Source organism: Macrotis lagotis, chromosome 1 (genome assembly GCF_037893015.1).
Source record: "Macrotis lagotis isolate mMagLag1 chromosome 1, bilby.v1.9.chrom.fasta, whole genome shotgun sequence".
Lineage (NCBI taxonomy): Eukaryota > Metazoa > Chordata > Mammalia > Peramelemorphia > Peramelidae > Macrotis > Macrotis lagotis.
Genome location: NC_133658.1, coordinates 400,226,306 through 400,246,231, shown reverse-complemented (window position 1 = coordinate 400,246,231; position 19,926 = coordinate 400,226,306). Strand labels below are relative to the sequence as shown.

Genomic DNA, 19,926 nt, shown 5'->3' with positions numbered 1-19,926 from the left:
GCAAAGAGCTTTCAGAGATGAACTGACATTTAAAGGTGCTACTTAAGCCCATCAGGAAAGGTAGGTTAGCAGTATACAGACTCAAAGCATGTCTGGTTACCTGGAACATCAGTCAGTGACTAGATTAAATTCAACTGTGAGACATGGAGTCTAAAGAACAAGATCAAAACCTGATCTGCTTCCATCCTCCTTTTGCTCATTAGGAGGCAAGCAAAGTACAGTTCTTTATAAAATAGGCTCAAAGTGCTTTACCCTTGTACTTATCAATATTAACAAAGTATGCTCAATTTCAAGTTCCCTGAACAGTTCCCAAAGCTGGCTTCCTAGAGTAAAGAAGGAAATAGGAATCTTGAAATTCTGATATTAATAAAATAATATTTGTATTCTGTGCCAAATTTTCCTGTGCACTTCTGTTTGCAATGTTCTGTATATAAGGGGATTTATTTTTTTATTTGTGAAGATATCACTTTGCCTTTATGTCACATCAGATAATAGGGTCTACCTGAGGGCATCAGTTTATTTTACAATGAATTCCAGATGACATTTTATATTGTTTATTTTTCTGCTGAAACTGATTCCACAAAGAAACCATTCATGAAACAAAACAAAAATTTATCAGTTTATATAATTTACTTTTAGGAAAAAATGCAAACTCTATTATCAGAAAACATATCTTAAGAATCTCTTTTCATCTCAATTTCCTTTAGAAAGCTCTTTTTATTTCACTTTACTACATGGGTTATTAGGCCATAAATGTAATAAGATCTTCCCCAAAAGCAACACAAACATCAGACAAAACACCTAAAAATATAGTGCTTGTCAGAAAAAAATATTCCTGCCCATTTAGGATTTAGAATTTTACTCTTCAGTTCCTAGAAGCATTTATTTTTTTGCCAATAAAAGGGTTACAATTCATCTTAAACAGTACCAAGAGGACATTGAACTTAAGATTATGAATCAGTTGGAATTCTAAAGGTATGCCTGGGGTTTTATGGAAATGTAATAAAAATGATTCACAACATTAAACACCCTACTAAATACCTTAAAAGGACTTTCAAGAACTCTTACTAGAAAATTAATCCCAGTTTTAGCCAGCGAGGGTCAATGACTAGAGACCATCCTAGCAGAAAGTCTGATGAAGCACACGGTGCATTATCATAGCTTCATGGGCAAGAAAATAAAGAAGTTAGATTTTTCTGATATTTCTTTTTGCTATAATGCCCTAGAATGTGATTCAAGCTTATGGGAAGTAGCCAGTAAATACTAGAAGGTAAAAAACCAAAAGCAGAAGTAAAGGAAAAAAATGCACAATTTGAAAAAGGATGTAGAAATTAAAATATAATACACTAAAACTTCCAGAAAGGATGGAGCAAAGATAGCATCGAAGAATTTCAAGGGCCACAAAAGAGTGAGATCTAAGATCCTTGCTATAATCATGCTTATGAAAAAGATACTGCTACTTCTAGTTCTTCTCTATAAATCTTAGAATAAGAAAAAGAATCAAAGTTCTGAAACATGTTTTGAGTTCACTTATACATCAAGAATTGTAGCAAACCCTGGTTTATCATATTCACCCACAAAAAATTAATCAACAAAAGTGTCATAGGAAAACTTGAAATTGACATCTGAATGGGATCCATAAAATTAGCACTCTGGTCACTGGGGTCTCCCCAGGGCAATGGGGGATAAATTGGACAAACCCACTTATTTAGTATCTGTGTTGTGAGATATTTTTCAGTTTTCAACTAGACCTTCCTGATCGAAGTTTTTCTCAGGACAATAAGGACAAGGAAAGATGATTTAGTTTGGGATATTCATTGACTGATATGTTGTATCCTTAGTGGTAGCATTAACACCCTCCATTAGGTAGCTCCGATCCTTGGAATAGGAAACCTCATGATTTTTATTGCAGTCCTAAAGGTTGCTTCAGTTGCTTCAATTTGCTTTTCTAAGTCCTTGGTTTTGATTCCCAGAAACAGAGACAGACTACACAGACAGATTTCTCCAGTCATGGATTCTCTAGTCATTTTGTTCTCCCCTACTACTCCTCCAAACCGGCAGGCTTTTGTTTAATATCAAATCAGGTCATGAGGTGAAAACAATTCTGGAAAAGGCAATGTATATTGCCTCACTATTTATTAAATATAATATGCAAGTCATGCCATCATTCATCTGGGGTCATGATCTTCTTCGATTATGAAGAAAAACAATTACCATCATTATCATTATAGATGATATTCTACAGCAAATCACATCTTTACAGTCATGCAATTGATCAAGAGGCACACCATATTTGATTCCATTTATTGATTACAAAATGTCATTTGCCCATTAGAACAAAATATGCTCTTTTTTTTGCTTCCAAAAGGTAACCCCTAATAAGGATGTTAAAATTGTATAAGATTCTGTATAGATAAAACCCCTATGTTAACTAGGAGTCTGATTTTTTTTGACATCAAGAGAAATATAAGCTCATCAGAGATGCTTGTCCCTATCACAGAGACTTCCAGTGGAAGAGGGATCCCTTTGTAGATTGAAGACTTTCTGATATTCCTGTTCATTAATAACATTATGTTGTTTGTATCAAAGTCTGTGAGGAAGCAGGGAAGGAAGGGAATAAGCCTTTATATAGTGCCTACTCCTTTCCAGGAGCTTGTTTTACAAATGTGGTCTCATTTGATTTTCACAACAACCCTAGGAGGTAGGTGCTATTATTATTATTCTTATTCCCATTTCATAGATGAGGAACCTGAGACTGAGAAAGATTAAGTCATTTGCTTGGGGTCAAGCTGATAAGTGTTTGAGATAATATTTGAACTCAGAGTTTATTGATTCTAGGCTCAGAATTCTATTCACTACCAGCTACCACCAAATGCCAGAGTACTATGGGATCTTCTCAATCTGAAAAGATCCTGAATTCTAGATTTCCATGCTTAAAAATTAAAATAATGAGAGAAGGATCCCTAGAAAATTGATTATGAATATCCTCTATGGATAATCCAGGGAAAGATATGAAGAAGAATCATACAGGGAAGGAGCAAATATATTGGTTATTCTTGGTACTGGTAGGAGTACTCATGTTAGCAACATCACAGATGTGTTCAATGCCCTTCCAGAATTATTTACAACATTTACATAATACATTTCAGTCAATTTAGACTACTAATTGTTCAATAGTCTCCTACTGAACTCTATATTTATGTACATTTACATATCCATTATGCTTGTATTGACTTCCTATGTTTCTATCGACTGGAAATCATTATTTTCTTGTTAGGTTCAACCTTTTCAAAATATTCCCCAGTGCCATAGATGTAAGTGTTCTTTACAGGGATTGCTGGTAAATGTTTAATAACTGACTTTCCAAAAGCAAATGTACCACTCACACACTTGTAGGTTTATTTGCATAATAAATCTTCTCTTCATTACTTTCTTAAGTCTGGGCAATCAACAGTACAATAAATCAAGTTCAACAAATTCTGAGGTATAACTACTCACCCTGAAAATTTAACAATCAACTCTCAGGAGCTGTTTCCATTCTGACTCACCCTTCTCAAGAACATTCTTGAACTCTTTGCTCTATATTACATTCTATTATTAAACATATTTATGTATGTTTAGTTATATTATGCATAATGATATATTGTCTGTGATAGTGTGTATTATTATATATTTATTTATTTTATACAGAACCACATGAAGGGAATTTCAAGAAGTAGAGCCAAAAATCAGCAAGGCACAACTGGGCAATGGGAGACAAAACCATGAGAAGCATTTCAGTCACAACCTTCAACCAGTGAGATATGGATTTTATACATTTCACTATATTTCATATATTCATTTATATGTCATTTATATCAGATTATAAACTCTTATTGTACTCCCAGGACCTTGGACAGAATAATGCTTGCAGTTGAATTAAATGTTCCTTGCCTTCAAGGTGTCCTCAGATTAGTGAGTGACATAAGACATAAGTATAAGTAACCATGATATAAACTAGAATATGAAAAAGGCATAAGACTCCAATGAGTCAGAAGCTAAGGATAAGCAGTTTTTTTAACAAAAAATTATAACTCTTTACTGATTGCTATAAATCTCTACCAATCAGGAAACTACAAATCAAAGCAACTTTGAATTATTCCTTATAAGCAGAAAAAAAATTGATGAAGATGATGGAAGATGGGAATAGTCAATATTGGATGGGGTTGCAGAGAGACAGGCACATTAACACATTGCTGGGGTATCTGTGAATTGGTTCAACAGTTCTGGGAAGCAATTTATAATTATGCAAAGAACATAACAAATGTCCAAACTCATTGACTCAGTGATGTTTCTGTTAAGGATATATCCCAAGGAGATCAAAGATAAATCTAAGATCTCACATACTCAAAATATTATTATTATTATTAATAATAATAGTAATAATACTTTTTTGGTAGTAGCAAAAAAAAACAGAAAAAAGGAGACCCATCAATTGGGAAATGGTTAAATAGATCATGGTACATGAATATAATGGAAACTGAAAGAAATTTAAAAAATTAATAGGAACAAAAAGAAACAGGGAGCATGAAAGCTACAGAGGAGCATAGGAAGACACGAATTAACACAAAAGTACAGTAAGTAGAATAAAAAACAATGACTTCAACAAGATAAATGGAAAGAACAACAGCAACAAAATAGAAACAATTCTCTATAGTTATGGTGGCCAAAGTTTGGCCTCAAAGAAGAGATAAAAGAATATACTTTCCCTTCTTTGCAGATGTCTAAATTCTGTAGCTGTGAATTTCAAAAATCACTCATGCAAACACAGCTGAGCTCAATTTTATTTACATTTAGCTAATATATTTATTCCAAGAATGAAGTAAAGTTGGCCTAGTTTTCATCTAAGAACTAAAAACTAAATTAATTTGGGTGATCTTTTCTCTTTTATTTGTAAGTCTTTATTAATAAGAAATGACTGTGAGGGGGAATGTCAGGAAATTCAAGTGTTAAAAAAACCCTCAAAAGATATCAATAAAATAAAAAAGGAATACAAATAAAATAGTATAAAGATATTGAGGAAGGATAAATAGAGCAAATCTAACTCAGGGGTTGGAAAGTTAGGTGAATCAGGGAAGGCTTCAAGGAAGAAGTGGCTTTTAAGCTTGTCCTTAAAGAATGAGTGAAATTTCAACAGAGGGAGATGATGAAATAGGGGTAAAAAGAGAGCATTTCAGGCATATGAAGATATGGAGAGGACTGAATGCAAGGCCTCCATTAGGAAAACAAAATATGTTGATATTATACAGTACTATATATATATATATATATATATATATATATATATATATATCTTATTATGCATCTCTGCGTTTCTAAACTTTTTATGTATTATCTGCTGGCCTTCACATATTGTCTGCAACTTCTGCAAAACTTTCCTCAAATTTTCCATTTAATGTCTTATGCTGACACTCACTATATTGAAACTGATAGAGAAAGTTATGATGTGGAAGGATTAATTATGCATTGACTATAATAATGTAAAGGAAAACAGAACTAAATGAAATTAGAACCTATATCAAAATGTTAACAATCTTATTTTCAGAGGATTGATAATGAAACATATTTCACTCCTCTTAGTAGAGAGTTGGGGAGGGAGACCTTTAGGTATAAAATGAGATCTATACTACTAGACTTGTCCAATGTGCCAGTTTCTTTTGTGAGACATACAACTGCACTTCATTGATTTGTAAGGGGTGGGTGATGGTAGTGGGAAATGATAATAATATAATAAAAAGAGCATCAATAAAATATGGAAATCAAATAAAAATATGTAGGTGTGAGGGTTTGCAGATTCATGCCGCCCAGGCTTTTCATAGCTCAAAAAGATATCAGAAAGGGGAACTGTCAGAGATGGAGATGCAGCATGTGGAAATGTGGGAGGAAATGATGGGGAATGAGACCAGTGGCTGAGGAAAACAGCTCATAGTGGATGTGGAGGGGGTATTTCCATTGCAAATCTCTCTTTTCCAAGGAGTATACCACTTTACAACTCATTTTAAAAGCTCTAGATGAAAACTTGGTCCACTTTACTTCATTTTGAAGCAAAACTTTTAGTTAGATGTAAATAAAATTGGGCTCAGCTGTGTTTGTGTGAGTGATTTTTGTAACTCACCATTACATGAAATGGCCTGCTCAGGAGGAGTTTGCTTGGCTGCAGGGTTTTTTCTGGACCCCAGAAACTGAAGGTGAGAGCTCTGATCTGATGGTCTTAGAACCCTGCATCTTAGGCATTGTCCTGTGGGAAGGGTTAGAGTGAGGGCAGAGAGCTGGTCCAAATAGGATCAGGAACTGAGTAGAAGTTACTGGGTTAGGTTGGGTTGGGTCCAGTGGGAAGATACTGGTAGGTCTGGTCTATATATCTTCCAGGACATGCTTCAAAATTAACTGTATATTTTTCCATTCTGGTGGGAGGCCCCCTGGCATGGTGAAGTGGAGAGAGAGAGAGAGAGCTGAATTTGGAGTAAGATGACCTAGCCTGGATGCTTCCTAATCACAAATTTAGGCATCACTTTAACTCCCAGAACATCTGTTCCCCCATTTTAAAAAAAATCAATGAATTAATAAACATTTATTAAGTGCCTAGTATGCACCAGACACTATGCTAAGCATTGGGGATGCAAAAAGAGGCAAAAGTCCTCTAGGAACTTACAGTCTAAAGGAGGAAACAACATGCAAACAAATATATATGAAACATACATAAACACCTTAGTGTTCTAAATCTTTGATCCTATTAGAAAATGAGACAGATGTAAGAAATGTTGTGACCGATGTTGGACTGGGTCAAACAGGTTGCTCAGCTGTTGAGTTGACCTGGCTTCACACTTGACTTGGTTGTTAATACTACTGCCTCCAGTGGACTCTGCTACTAACTTCAGTCATCCACCAGTCCTCAGTACTGCTTTGATCAATCACCCAGTCTCACCAGTTACCTGCTGTACTCCCATTTTAGGAAGCTACTTTACCTAAGATCAGGAAAGGACAAACATAAAATGGAAGTGTCATTGGCTAGGTTAAGGGAAGGGTCTAGCTCCCCATCACCAAATAATTCAAAGCTATTCTTTTTATTTGAAAGCTGATAGGAGAAAGAGAAATCATTCATTAATTTGAAACTTTTTGTATATAAACTCAATTCTAATTTAGCAAATCATGAATCATCAGTAGGATGATTAGAAGGATTCTCATCATCATATAGAACTAACCCTGTGTCTTCATGATGGAAACTCATCTCCCAAAACTTCCACATGTTGGATTGTATCCAGGCAAGGAATGTTCATGTCTGCTGTGAGGACTGGGCCTCTATAATCGTGTACCTCTATTACATTTACATCATTCCAAATTGCTTTCCAGAATAATTGAACTGATTCAAAATTCTACTAATTGTATCAATGTGCTTCTCCAATATTGTGGCTCTCCAATATTTTATGATATTTGCTAATTTTCTGAATGTGAAGTGCTTAGAGTTATTTTAATTTTTTTTTTAGGTTTTTGCAAGGCAGATGGGGTTAAGTGGCTTGCCCAAGGCCACACAGCTAGGTAATTATTAAGTGTCTGAGACTGGATTTGAACCCAGGTACTCCTGACTCCAAGGCCTGGTACTTTATCCACTATGCCACATAGCCGCCCTGAGTTATTTTAATTTTAATTTCTTTTTTGTTAATGATTTGGAACATCTTTCCATATTGTTATAGATAATTTGTAAAATATTTTGAAAAATATTTGTCATTTGCCCTACTTATTGAAGAACGATTCTGCATCTTATTGATCCATTACTGTCAATTTCCTATATGTTTTTGGAAAAAAAATATTTTTATCAGATATATTTGATGCAAATTTCCTGTACTTTTCTTATTTAATATTTCATTTTATCAAAGCATTCCATATCTTACATAACTGTAAATATCTATTTTATTCCATGATCTCTTGTGTCTTGTTAAGAAGCCTTCCCTAGACATTGATCTGACAAGTACTTCTAGTCTCCTCCCATTTGTTATGATACATCCTTATAGATTTAGTCTGAGTCTCCATTAGAGCTTATTGTGAATGAAAGAATAAAGAAGCATTTTTTTCATGTGCTTGCTATGTTAAGCATTGTGTTAAGTCTGTTGATAAACAGCCCATGCCTTCAAAAACTTTAGTCAGAGAAAATGACACATGTAGTAGAAAGTGGTGATCAAGTGGTGATCAAGTGGTGATCAAATTTGATTCCTCAGAGTTGAAGAGATGGTGAGTTGATGGTGAGCAGAGAACTGAAGTATTAGGTAGTAGTATTTATTGGTTTTATTGCCTAGAGAAAGAGAGGGGCAAATAGAGATGTAGGGGATGGGCCATGAATCATATGCAGGGTAGGAGGCTGTTGTCAAGATGGCTTGTATGGATATCTTGATAGGATGTGGAAATAAAACATGATCCGAGTTCTTGAGCCAGATAAATCTAATGGACTCAGTAGGCTAATTAGATTTTATAAGATATTGTTATAAACTTATTTTCTGCCAAATGACTTAGCTTTTCTAATTATAGCCAAATAGGGAGTTCTTTCCTTAGTAGTTTGTGTTCTTAGGCTAGTAAACACTAGGCTACTGAGTGTATTTGCATTTATGTTTTGCTTATTGAGTCCGTTCCAATGGCTACTTTTTAAATTATTTAACAAAATATTCTTGATGACTTTATGACATTATGAGATATCTTTTTTCTTGTCCTTTAACAAGATGCTTCTTAATGTTCTTGCCTTTTTTCCTTTAATTGCATTTTATTTTGTCAGTTTCTATAAAGTACTCCTTAAGTACTTTAATCAATATGGCAATAAATTTGTAAATTAGTACCATCCCTTCTAATATTCTGGAATGGTTTAATCATGAACAACTAATAATTTCCCAATTATTTGGTTTCCTTTATTCCTGTAAAGATTGCTTTTCAAGTTGTAAATAAATCCTGAATGTGTCTTTGTTAACTCGCAGAAATTTTATATAATCAGCATCAATTCTGAATGATATTTCACTTTCTATCTTTTCCTCTTGAGTTTCATTAGCGATATACAGATAGGTTGATTTTTGTGATTTTATTTTGCATCTTCAAATTATTGAATGTCTTGGGTTTTTTAATTTAATATTTGGGGTTCTGTAAGTAAATAGAAATAATTTTATTTCCTTTTTGGTCTACTCCTATTTGCCTTGATGTCTTTTTGCTTCATTACTTTAACTTATCATTCTAATGCTATATCAAGTAATAGTATAGTTTCTCCTATTTCCAAGCTAGAAGGTTTATCATCCTTGTTTTTGTCCTTATTTTATTGAGAAAGCTTCAAGAACATGCTCAATGCAATTAACATCCTTTCTAGGCTTTACCTAGCTATTTGGGGACACATTCACTTTTACTTTTGAACTTCCTTCCTAATTTCTTTGATTTAGGAAGCCATCATTGAGAAACTTCTATGAATATAGATTGGTACCTGTTCTGCAACTTAAAATCTTAGAGAATTCCTGGGGCTGCTGAGAGTTTACATGATTTGCCTCAAGTAGCATAGTTAGCGACAAGACTTGAACCCATGACTTCTTGACTCAAAGGTCAATTCTTCATCTCTTATGCCATGATGCTTCACTGGGCTCTTTTATTTTGCTGTTTTTCAGTTATCCAAAGTCTTTTCTAATCTATTGATAATTGTAATTTTTTAATTACTGTGATTGATAATAATTGATTATATATGTTATTTAAAAATGCTGTTCTTATATTTCTGTTATAGACCCAATGTGACTATAATGAACAGACTTTTTGATAGATTGCCTTACCTTTTTTGTTAAGATTTCTTTTAATATTTTGTAACAATATTTACTGGGAAGGTAAGTGGTGCATTTAGAGTCAGAAAGACTCATCTTCCTGAATTCAAATCTGAACTCAAATACTTAACTAGGTATGTGACACTGGTCAAATCACTTAACCCTGTTTGCCTTAGTTTCTTTATCTGTAAAAGAAACTGGAGAAGGAAATGGCAAATCACTCCATTATATTTGCCAAGAAAACCCCAAATGGGGTCATAGAGAATTGAATAAAACTGAAAACAATTGAACAACAAATCAATATTCACTAGTAACAGTGGAATTTTCTTTTTCACTTTTTTTTTCATTGTTTCAGATGTCAAGTACATATTTGTCTCACTGAAGGAATTTGGTAAGAATTATATAGTGTGAGGGGCAGGTAGGTGGTGTAGTGAATAGAACACTGGCCCTAGAGTCAGGAGGACCTGAGTTCAAATCTGACCTCAGACACCTAATAATTATCTAGCTGTGTGACCTTGGGCAAGTCACTTAACCCCATCATCTTGCTAAAAAACAAAAATAAAAACCAAACAAATTATATAGTATGACTGATAATTTTTACTTAATTGTTTGAGGGAATTTACTTATAAATTCTTCTAGACCTTTTTTTTTTACTTTGGAAGTTAATTCATGATTTATTAAATTTCTTTTTCTGAGATTGAGTTGCTTTGATTCTCTATTTCCTTTTATGTTAAATGTAGGTAGTCAATATTTTTTAAATAAATATCAATCCATTTCATTTAAAATTTTTCTTTTGTGTATACAATTAAATATAATGTTGGATCATTTTTTAAAGTCCTCTCTATTTCTTGTGATTTCCCCCTTCTTATTTTTTGATCTTGGTTTCCTCCTATCCTTTTAAAATTCAAGTCAGCTAGTGGTTTGTCTTTTTTATTGGTCTTAAAAACAGTTCTTTATTTTATTTCTCACCTTGGTAGTTATTTTTGTTAATAATTTTGTTTATCCCTTCTTTAATTTTTTTGGAATTTCTATTTTTGTGCTTGTTTGGGGATTATAAATTTGCTGATTTTCTTGTTTCTTTAGTTCAATTTATTAGTCTTCTCTTTCTCTAATTGGCTTATAATTAATGTTTATTAATATTAATTTCCATTTAAGGATCATTTTAGCTGTATTCCACATATTTTGGCATGTTGTCTCATTTACTTTATTTTATTTATTTATTTTTTCAAGGCAATGGGGTTAAGTGGCTTGCCCAAGACTGCACAGCTAGGTAATTATTCAGTGTAAGAGGCCGGATTTGAACTCAGGTACTCCTGATTTTAGGGCTGGTGCTCTATCCACTGTGCCACCTAGCTGCCCCATCTCATTTACTTTAAATGATTTTATTGGTCCTTTGACCTCTTCAGTCTTTAAGATTTCACTATTTTGTCTTCATTTAACTCAGAATCTTTTATTCTTTTTTGTTTATGTCAATTTTGATTTGTTATGATATACAAAAACTGTGTTTAATATTTTTGCCATTCTGAAACAGTTTATGAGTTATTTATGTTCTTATACGTGGTTACTTTTCATAAGGGTACTTTAATGCAATGCTACAAAAAGAGCATACTGTTTAAGATTCTCATTTGGTAATTACCAAAGTCCTACATTTCTAATTTTTTCAACATATGGTTCATGTTCTTAACTTATTTCTTTTTAATTTTTCTTTTAGATTTATTAAAATTGAAGAGAGGCATGTTGAAGTCTCCTGCAATGATTATTTGTCTACATGGATCTTCCTATAATTTAGTTAGCATTTTCTTTAAGTACTTAGGTATTGTGCAATTTGGTGCAGATATCTTTAATGTTTATTTTGCTTTATTATACAGGGTACCTGAAATAATCAGATTGATTCTCTCTTATAAAAATTGATCCTATTTACAATTAATTGATTTTGTCTTGCAAGTGCCTAAGTTATGATTCTTTGTCTCTGAACTCAGTTAAGAAATTCAGTTGTATTGTAATAAGTTAAGAAATTCAGATATTCTTTTAAACCACTCTTCTAATTCTTATGTCAAGTGAAACGGTTACCCTTGAAGGAGACAGATGGATACTGGAGAGTTTGGTCTAGTATTTTTACACCATCAAGCTATTCTTCAAGGATGTCTATTTTGTTATCTGGAGAAGTCTGGTTTACTATTTCTATTCTTGAAGATGTAGCTGGACTTGAAAAAATGACCACTTCTTAGTCATAGGAGGAGTGGGTTGTTGTTAGCTTCATTACCAATTTCCATCCAATCATATTTTTTTCCATCAATGAGGCAAGCCTTACTATTTTCTGCACTTCCTTAAAACTATAAAAGAGAGTTGTTTACCCTTATTTGGTGTCTTAGGTTAGCTGGGGAAGTTGAGATTCTATTTATTGGTGAAATCATGCTTTTTGGTGATTACATATGGAACTTTGTGCTTCAGTTTAATTTATTTTGACCATTAACATACCTTTAAAGCATAGTGTAATTTTTCTTTTCTCTCTTAAATATATCTATTTTTAAAGTTCAGGATGAGATCAGGATTGCCACTCCATATTTTTAGACTGGGCTGAGGCACAATAGATACTACTCCAATTCCTCATTTTTAACACCATATGAATCTTCATGTTTTAAGTGTGTTTCTTGTAAACAACACATTGTTGAATTTTGCTTCCTAATCCATTCTGCCTCCCACCTCCATTTTATGAGTGGGTTCATCCCATTCCTATTCACAGTTATGATTATATTTTTGCCCAAGTCATTCAGTCTTGTTATACTATTTCTCCTCTTCCTCCCACTCTTGATTTCTTTAAAGGAAAAAAAGGAGAAAGAATAAAATTAACACCAGATATCTTTTGTTTATATTCCTTGGGACAATAAAATTCCAGGCTTCTCCCTTAACCTCCTCTTCCAACCCAGACTTGAAATCCCTTGGTCTTGCTCTTTTTTCTCTTCCCTTTTTTCTTTTGTAATTTATCCTCTGGGATGGGTAAATCCTTATTCTACCTTCAGACTTACCTACCTGTCCCAGCTTAGTCCCCTGTTTATCCACACTATTTTTACTACTATAATACTTTTGTTATTGTCATGAGTATTTTGAATCCCATCTTGTTCAGACCAGACAAGATATGATTCATAAGATTCCTACTCTCTTCATCTAACCTCTATGTCTGAATAATTTTTTCCTATTGGATTCCTATTAGATTCTCCTCCCTCTTTCTTCCTTATTTTTTCTTTGAATCTTCAAGTTTATAATTTAACTTTTTCTCTCTCATTGAAACTAAGAGGCAGTGGTGCTCTCCAGGGACAACAGTCTTATATCTCTCTTTTATCATAAACACTTGCTTATCATTAGTTTTATCAAAGTCTTCAATTACCTTTCTAAAATTTGTCTCTGCTACTTGCTAGAGGTCTAAATTTTTAAAAAAAGAAGTCTGAAAGAAACCAATTTCAAAAGAGCAATTTCTATTAAAAGCATTTCCCCTCCATAGAATAAACTTTACAGAATAAATAATTCTTGGTTACAAACAGTTTTGGAATGTCATATTACAACATTGTCTATCATTTATTTTTATTATGAAGTCATTACACTATTGTGGTAAGGTTCCTGTGTATGTGAATTGATACTTTTTAACCTCTTAAAATAATTTTTTCTTTTTGACTTTGACCTCAGAATTGGGTGGTGTTCTCTCTGGTGGTAACTACAGATTTGACATAACTACATTTCACCCTTGCTTCAAACATTTTTGGCTGATTTTCTCTTGTGTTCTAAAAATATGGCATTCAGGTTTTCAGGAATATAGTATTCACTGTGAGTGTATGGGGGATTTCAGGGCTAGAGCTGGAATGGCCCTTCATTTTTGGTTCCATAATTCCTCTAGGTTTGAAACTTATTGGAGCCAATGAGAGTAGGTCTTGGATGGGAGGAGAAAATGGAAGATCTAGCTTAACAGCTGCTATATTGACCTGGGAGGGTCCCTACTGATCTTCTGCCCTCCTAAAGTCAGCTCCAAACTTCTCTCCTAAACCCTTCCTGCTTCCTTAACTTTCCTATTATTGTGGAGGAGTCTATCATTTTCCTAGTCACCCATATTTGCAATTAGGTGCTATTCTCTACTCCCTACTCTCCATATCCAATCAATCTTGTCATTTCTACTTTTACATAACTAATTTGTGTGTGTATTTTATATATATATATATATATATGGGTGTGTGTATAATATGGGTTATATATATGTAATTATTTAGACATATATATATTTATATACATATACATACACTCACACACCCATATATATACATAAATATAATATATACATATATACAAACTATATATATATATATTTATGTATATGCACTTTCTTCTCTCTTCTGACACTCCTGGATCATTGCAAGAGTTAGCTAATTGACCTCTCTGCCTCATATCTCTCCCCACTCCAGACTATCCTCTACTCAGATGTCAAATTGATCTTCCTAAAATGCCAGTCCCTTATTCAATAAACTCTAGTGATTCCCTATAACTTCCAGGATCAAATATAAAACCCTATGTTTGACTTTTAAAGCCCTCTATTACCTAGATCATTCCTACCTTTCCAAATTGAGACAAAGTGGAAAGATTAAGTGACTTGCCCAGGGTCACACATCTAGGAAGCATCTGAGCTGGATTTGAATTTAGAGGATGAGCTTTTCTGGCTTCAGTCTGGCACTCTGTGCACTATGGTGCCACCTAGCGGCTTCTCTTACAGCTTACCCCTTCCATTTCTATGCAGTGATGCTGGTGTCCTTCCTTATTTCTCCTCTCCCAATACGCACCATCTCTGGACATTTTTAGTCACTGTCTCCCATGTCTAGCATTTTTTTCCCTCTTACCTTTCTCATCTCTGCCTCCTGCTTCATTAAGTCTTGTCTAAAACCTCACTTTCTACAAGAAACCTTTCCTGATCCCCCCCTTCATGAGTGTTTTCTCTCTGTGGGTCATCTCCGGTTTATCTTGTATTCATCTCATTTATACATAGATGATTGCATGTGGTCTTTTATCTTCTTTCTGTGCCCATATTACTGCCCTTGAGACTCCATTTATTTATGGTATGTTTCACTTTCTTTTGAGCTAGCAGGAGCCTTTTAGAAGCAATTAGCACAATGGTGCCTAACCCTAAGGCAAATTGATACCACTGCTGGAGAAGAAATCCAGTCACCTAATTAGAACTAATTACTCTCATTGCGGGATAATCTCTCCCCTAATTCACAGAATTATGGATTCAGAACTGAAAAGATCTTGAGTTTCCCCAAATGCCCCTAAGCCATATTACAAATGAAGAACCTGTGGTCCAGAGAAAAGAATCCAAATTCTATGTCTTCTGACGGTCCACTACATCTGGCTGCTTAGTTAGATACATAGTAGGCACTTAATCAATATCTGCTGAATTCAGTTGAATTGAAATTGGATTCAATTACTTGTAATTAGACTTGGTTCTCCTTGAGAAGGATGGAAATATCTTACAGACAGAAAAAGAAAGATCAGAGGAGGAGTCGGGGAGTGACCACGGGAAGAAAGATTGTAAAGATGAGGGCTCTTCAGCCTCCAGAGGCAAAAGCTGAGTGGGGACCATCCATGCAGGTGTGTGAATGGCAATGAGGACATTTGGTTTCTGAATTCTCCAGATTGTGGAAGTCAGATGTGGAGACCCCTTTGAAACTTGACTGGGGTACCTATGAAGTCAACTAATGCTATTCCTATACTGTCCAGTGAGTAGTAAACTCAGAGAGAGCTGGTCAAACCAACACTACCATTGTCTTTGGAACAGGTCAATCAAATGACCAGTCCCATTGTTCCACTTGCCTTCTCTGTAACTTGTTCACTTCCCAGATCCAGACATTATTCCTTAACCACCATTTCCCCACATGAGGCAGCAAAGTGCTATAGTGGGTAGAAGGCTGAACTTGGAGTCGTTAAGACCTGAGTTCAAATCCTGCCTTAGACACTTATTAGCTGTGGGACCCTCAGCAAGTTTTTCTTTCTTCATCTGTTTCTTCATCCATAAAATGTGGATAATAATAACAACAGGTTGTTATGAAGTTTCAATGAGAAAATAGGCATAAAGTTCTTTGCAAACCTTAAGTATCTATTAAAAAGACAGAATATAAGCTCCTTGAGGACAGGGATTATCTGATGTTTATTTTTTTATGGCCAACAATTAACATGTTTTTGTTATACAGTTTTTTCTTCTTCACTTCTATCTGACTTGTTGTGACACCATTTGGGGTTTACTATTTTCTTCTTCAGCTCATTTTAGACTTGAGAAAACTGAGGCAAACAGAATGAAGTGGTTTGCCCAGGATCACCCAATGACTAATAAATGTTTGAGACCTATCTGCTGCACCACCTAGTTTCCTTGAGCACTTAATAAATGTTTTTTTTCCACTCACTCATTTACTTATTCATTCACTCATTCATCCATTCATTCAAGTATTGGTCAGACTAGATACTTCTAAAGATCTTACATTGAGATACCCTGAACTTGGTGAGGGCCCTCAAGATGAAGTTTGCTGTGGACTTGATCAACCCTTGGATCCACAGGAATGCAGAATTATCTTGAAAGTTTCTAATGACATGATACTCCAAATGAAGAGTAACAGAGCAGCCTCGTACAAAGGGAACATTTTAGAAATTCGCAGCCACAAGTCCAGGAAGCAATGCTACCCCAAGATGACATCTCTCTGTATGTTTGCTGAAGAAAATGTATGGGGTGGGGTTTCACTAAACACTGTTTGAGTTTAACAAACTTTAAAATGTTTTAAATAATTAAAAAAAATTAAAGAAAGTTTTTTTTTTTTAAAAAAGTACCTCCCCTCTCTCTCTCCCTAAGAAGGTTTTGTAGTTTTATGTGCTAAGACAAGCTGAAGACTTCTGAAGATGGAAACTGTTATGGCTTTCTATCTGGAGCTGGGGTATTGACTTCATTTTTTGCTTGCTCCATATACTGTTGTCAGATTTGTATTTCAATTGAAGAGCCTAGGAAATCATGACATTCCTGACAGCCAGTCCCTGTTCATCTTGGGTTAATGCCCCAAATTTCTAGCCATAGGGAAGGACTATAATAGAAATTATATCTAGCTCCATAGCACACTGAAGTTTTTGGACACTTCTTACTGTGAGTTGTAGGTAATAGAAGGGTTATTGTCCCCATTTTACAGGTGAAGAAAATGAGGCATAAAGAAATGAAATAATATACTTAGGACTATTGGGTTATTGTTAGTGCTGGAATAGGAATCCAAATCAAGACTTGACCAGAAACTTGATACAATGTATCACCAGCTATGTAGTCAGAGGACTGAGTTCCAATTCCAATTTGCAGTAGGACCTTGAGTGAGTCCTTTCATCTACCTGGGTCTCAGTTTCCTCCTTTGTAAAAAAGAGGGTATTGAACTAGATGACTTTTGAGGTCTGTGGTCTAAATCTATGATCTTATATTGGTAATCAGCATTCTTTTACAACATGTTGATAGTTTCTAGAAAAGCTCCCAAGAGATTCTCCAAAAAGTAAGTTTAGGGGTGGCTAGGTGGCACAGTGGATAGAGCACCGACCCTGGGGTCAGGAGTACCTGAGTTCAAATCTGACCTCAAATACTTAATAATTACCTAGCTGTGTGGCCTTGGGCAAGCCACTTAACCCCATTGCCTTACAAAAACTAAAAAAAAAGTTAGTTTAGATAACCCACCCACCATCCTCCCTGTGTTACACCTATGTAAGAAGTTTTGGTATGAAGCAACAGGGAAGGGAGATCTTCTCTACAGAAGCAGATGGTTGGAGCTTGCCATTTTCATTTAGATGCTGGAGACCAACCCCCCCCCCCCACTATGGATGATGAACAGTGTTTAAAGACCTGCATTCAAGTTTAGCTTTATTCTACATTTCCTTTCTTACCTTTCCACTGCAGCTAACATGAACTATTAGCTGTCCTTCAACTCATAGTACCCTCTACTGCCTCTGTGAATTTATGAAGACCTTCCCATATGTCTAGACATGGTCCCTGTTGAAATCCCTATTAATCTAATTCAGCATCTACCTCTTCTAAGAAGCCTTCCCTGGCCTCCCAATTCCCTCTTTCTCTTGAAAGTATTTTTCCTTCCTCAAATTTTCCCAGGATAATAGTTTCCCTTTGCTTTATCACATTTTACTTTGTATTATGCTTGTGACAATGTCATGCAGCTTATATTTCTACTTTTTAGATGTTCCAAGTATAGTTAGCGCCTACTTTGATTTATGTGCTGCCTTTTTTTTAAGTGCACAGAAAGTTAGAGTGACAGTTTGCAATTAATTAAACAAGAAAGTATAAGATACAATTTACCCACATGGTAATGCTCTACACAGGTTGTGCACAAATTCAGGGACCATTGAGATCTCTTTGACATATTTATAGAAGATTTTTTCTTTGCTCATGCTCTAGCTACCCACCCAAGAGAGCCATACGATATCAACAGAAAGAAGAAAAACCCTTGCTGTTTGGATTCTCAATTCTCTTCTGAGGGTTAATATTAATATTACTCAGGGTCATAAAAATAAAAATACTTATATATCTAGAGTCCCTATTTCCACACTAAATATTTTTCTAGCTCAAACTCAACACTCTATAGTTATACTACACAATTTATTTTCTGTGACTACAGAATAGCCATAACAAGAAAAATTTTAAGCTAACTTTTACCTGATAATTTTTTACAATCTCATCCACAATAATCTCCCAGTTTTCCTTTTTAGATTTCAGAAGGATACATTTGAAGTGCTTACTTTTCTCCCAATCATCTTCCACCTTAGATTAAGGGGAAAATGGAAGAATGGATGGCCCATCTAGGTTCTGCCTGGGGTCAGCTCTGCAAGTTTAGGAGAAACTATGAAAGGAGTTTATAATCTGTCTCCTAGCCTCCCCCAAGTCCTGGTTTGAGAGCAGAGAGCATCAGAAAAGTTACTTTGGTTTTCCACCTAACCTGGACTCATCTTGCCACGTGGAAATCTCCATTTGGTTACTCCAGCTTCCCAGACCATCTCCACTGTCCCATTGTGGGTCCTGGGGTAGAGTGAGGGAGTGGCAACTGGTGGCAACTTCTGACAGTATAGTCATTCTGGAAGTTCTTGGTTTCAAGGGTAAAGTGGTCATCTCTTTCTGTTCCCTGAACCCGATATGAAATGACTCACGGAGAATCTTTACTAAGTGCAAAAGAAGGCAACTGGATATAGCAGTGCATGACAGCAGTCCCTGGTATTGGATAGGCTGCTTGAAGTCTAAGAGTTCTGAGCTGCAGTGAATCTCAAGCTGCTGGGTGAGTCCAACACTATCTGGTGAGACCCTGGCCTTGGTGGTGGTCACTGGGTTGCCTGAGGGGGGTGAACTAGTCTATGTAGGAGACAGAACAGGACAAAATGCTTACATTAATCATCAGTGGTCTATGACCTGGGAGAGGTTGGTGTGCTTCCAGTCTGGGTAAGAGAAGGGGACAGTATAAAAAAGGTCTCTTTCAGCTGTAGATCTATTATTCTTGGTCTTGTTACTTAATATTCTGCTGTGCTCACTGCCTATATCTTCCCATCAGGCATTTCCCCTCCTTCCACCAGCATCCTTTTGGGCAATTATGATGATGGGTTTTTTTTCAGACATCTGGGAAAAAATTTTCTAGTTAATTTTCTCTCTTTATGAAATTTAGGGCAGGTATGATAGTCCTATTTATTACAGGACTGTTTTTGAAAATTTTTTTGGTCTGAATTTAAGATGTTTTGAGTTACATCACTTAATTTCCCTGGGGCTCAGTTTCCTCATCTATAAAATGAAAGGGGTGGCTTCTGAGGTCCCTTTTAGCACAGATGATGGACTAGGTGGACTTATCTCACAAAGGAAATGAATTATATCTCATTGTGTGTGATTAAATGACTAAGGAGATTATATGAAGGCAGTGGGAAGTAAAATGATATTGGTAAGTCATGGGTCAAAGAAAAGACATGACATTAGTTCATATAAAAAAACTGGAGAATTTAGTGGATTGCAAATGTGACATTAGTAACCAAAAAAAGTAGCTTGACCTGAAGAATAATTAAAAAAGGAGGGAAAGGATGG

The 19,926-nt window shown here is 35.1% G+C and overlaps 1 pseudogene; it reads right to left on the bottom strand.

Annotated features, from left to right (window-relative positions):
• Positions 1-1,526: 1,526 nt before the first annotated feature.
• LOC141502803 (E3 ubiquitin-protein ligase RNF114 pseudogene) lies at positions 1,527-2,012 on the bottom strand (annotated as a pseudogene).
• Positions 2,013-19,926: the final 17,914 nt, after the last annotated feature.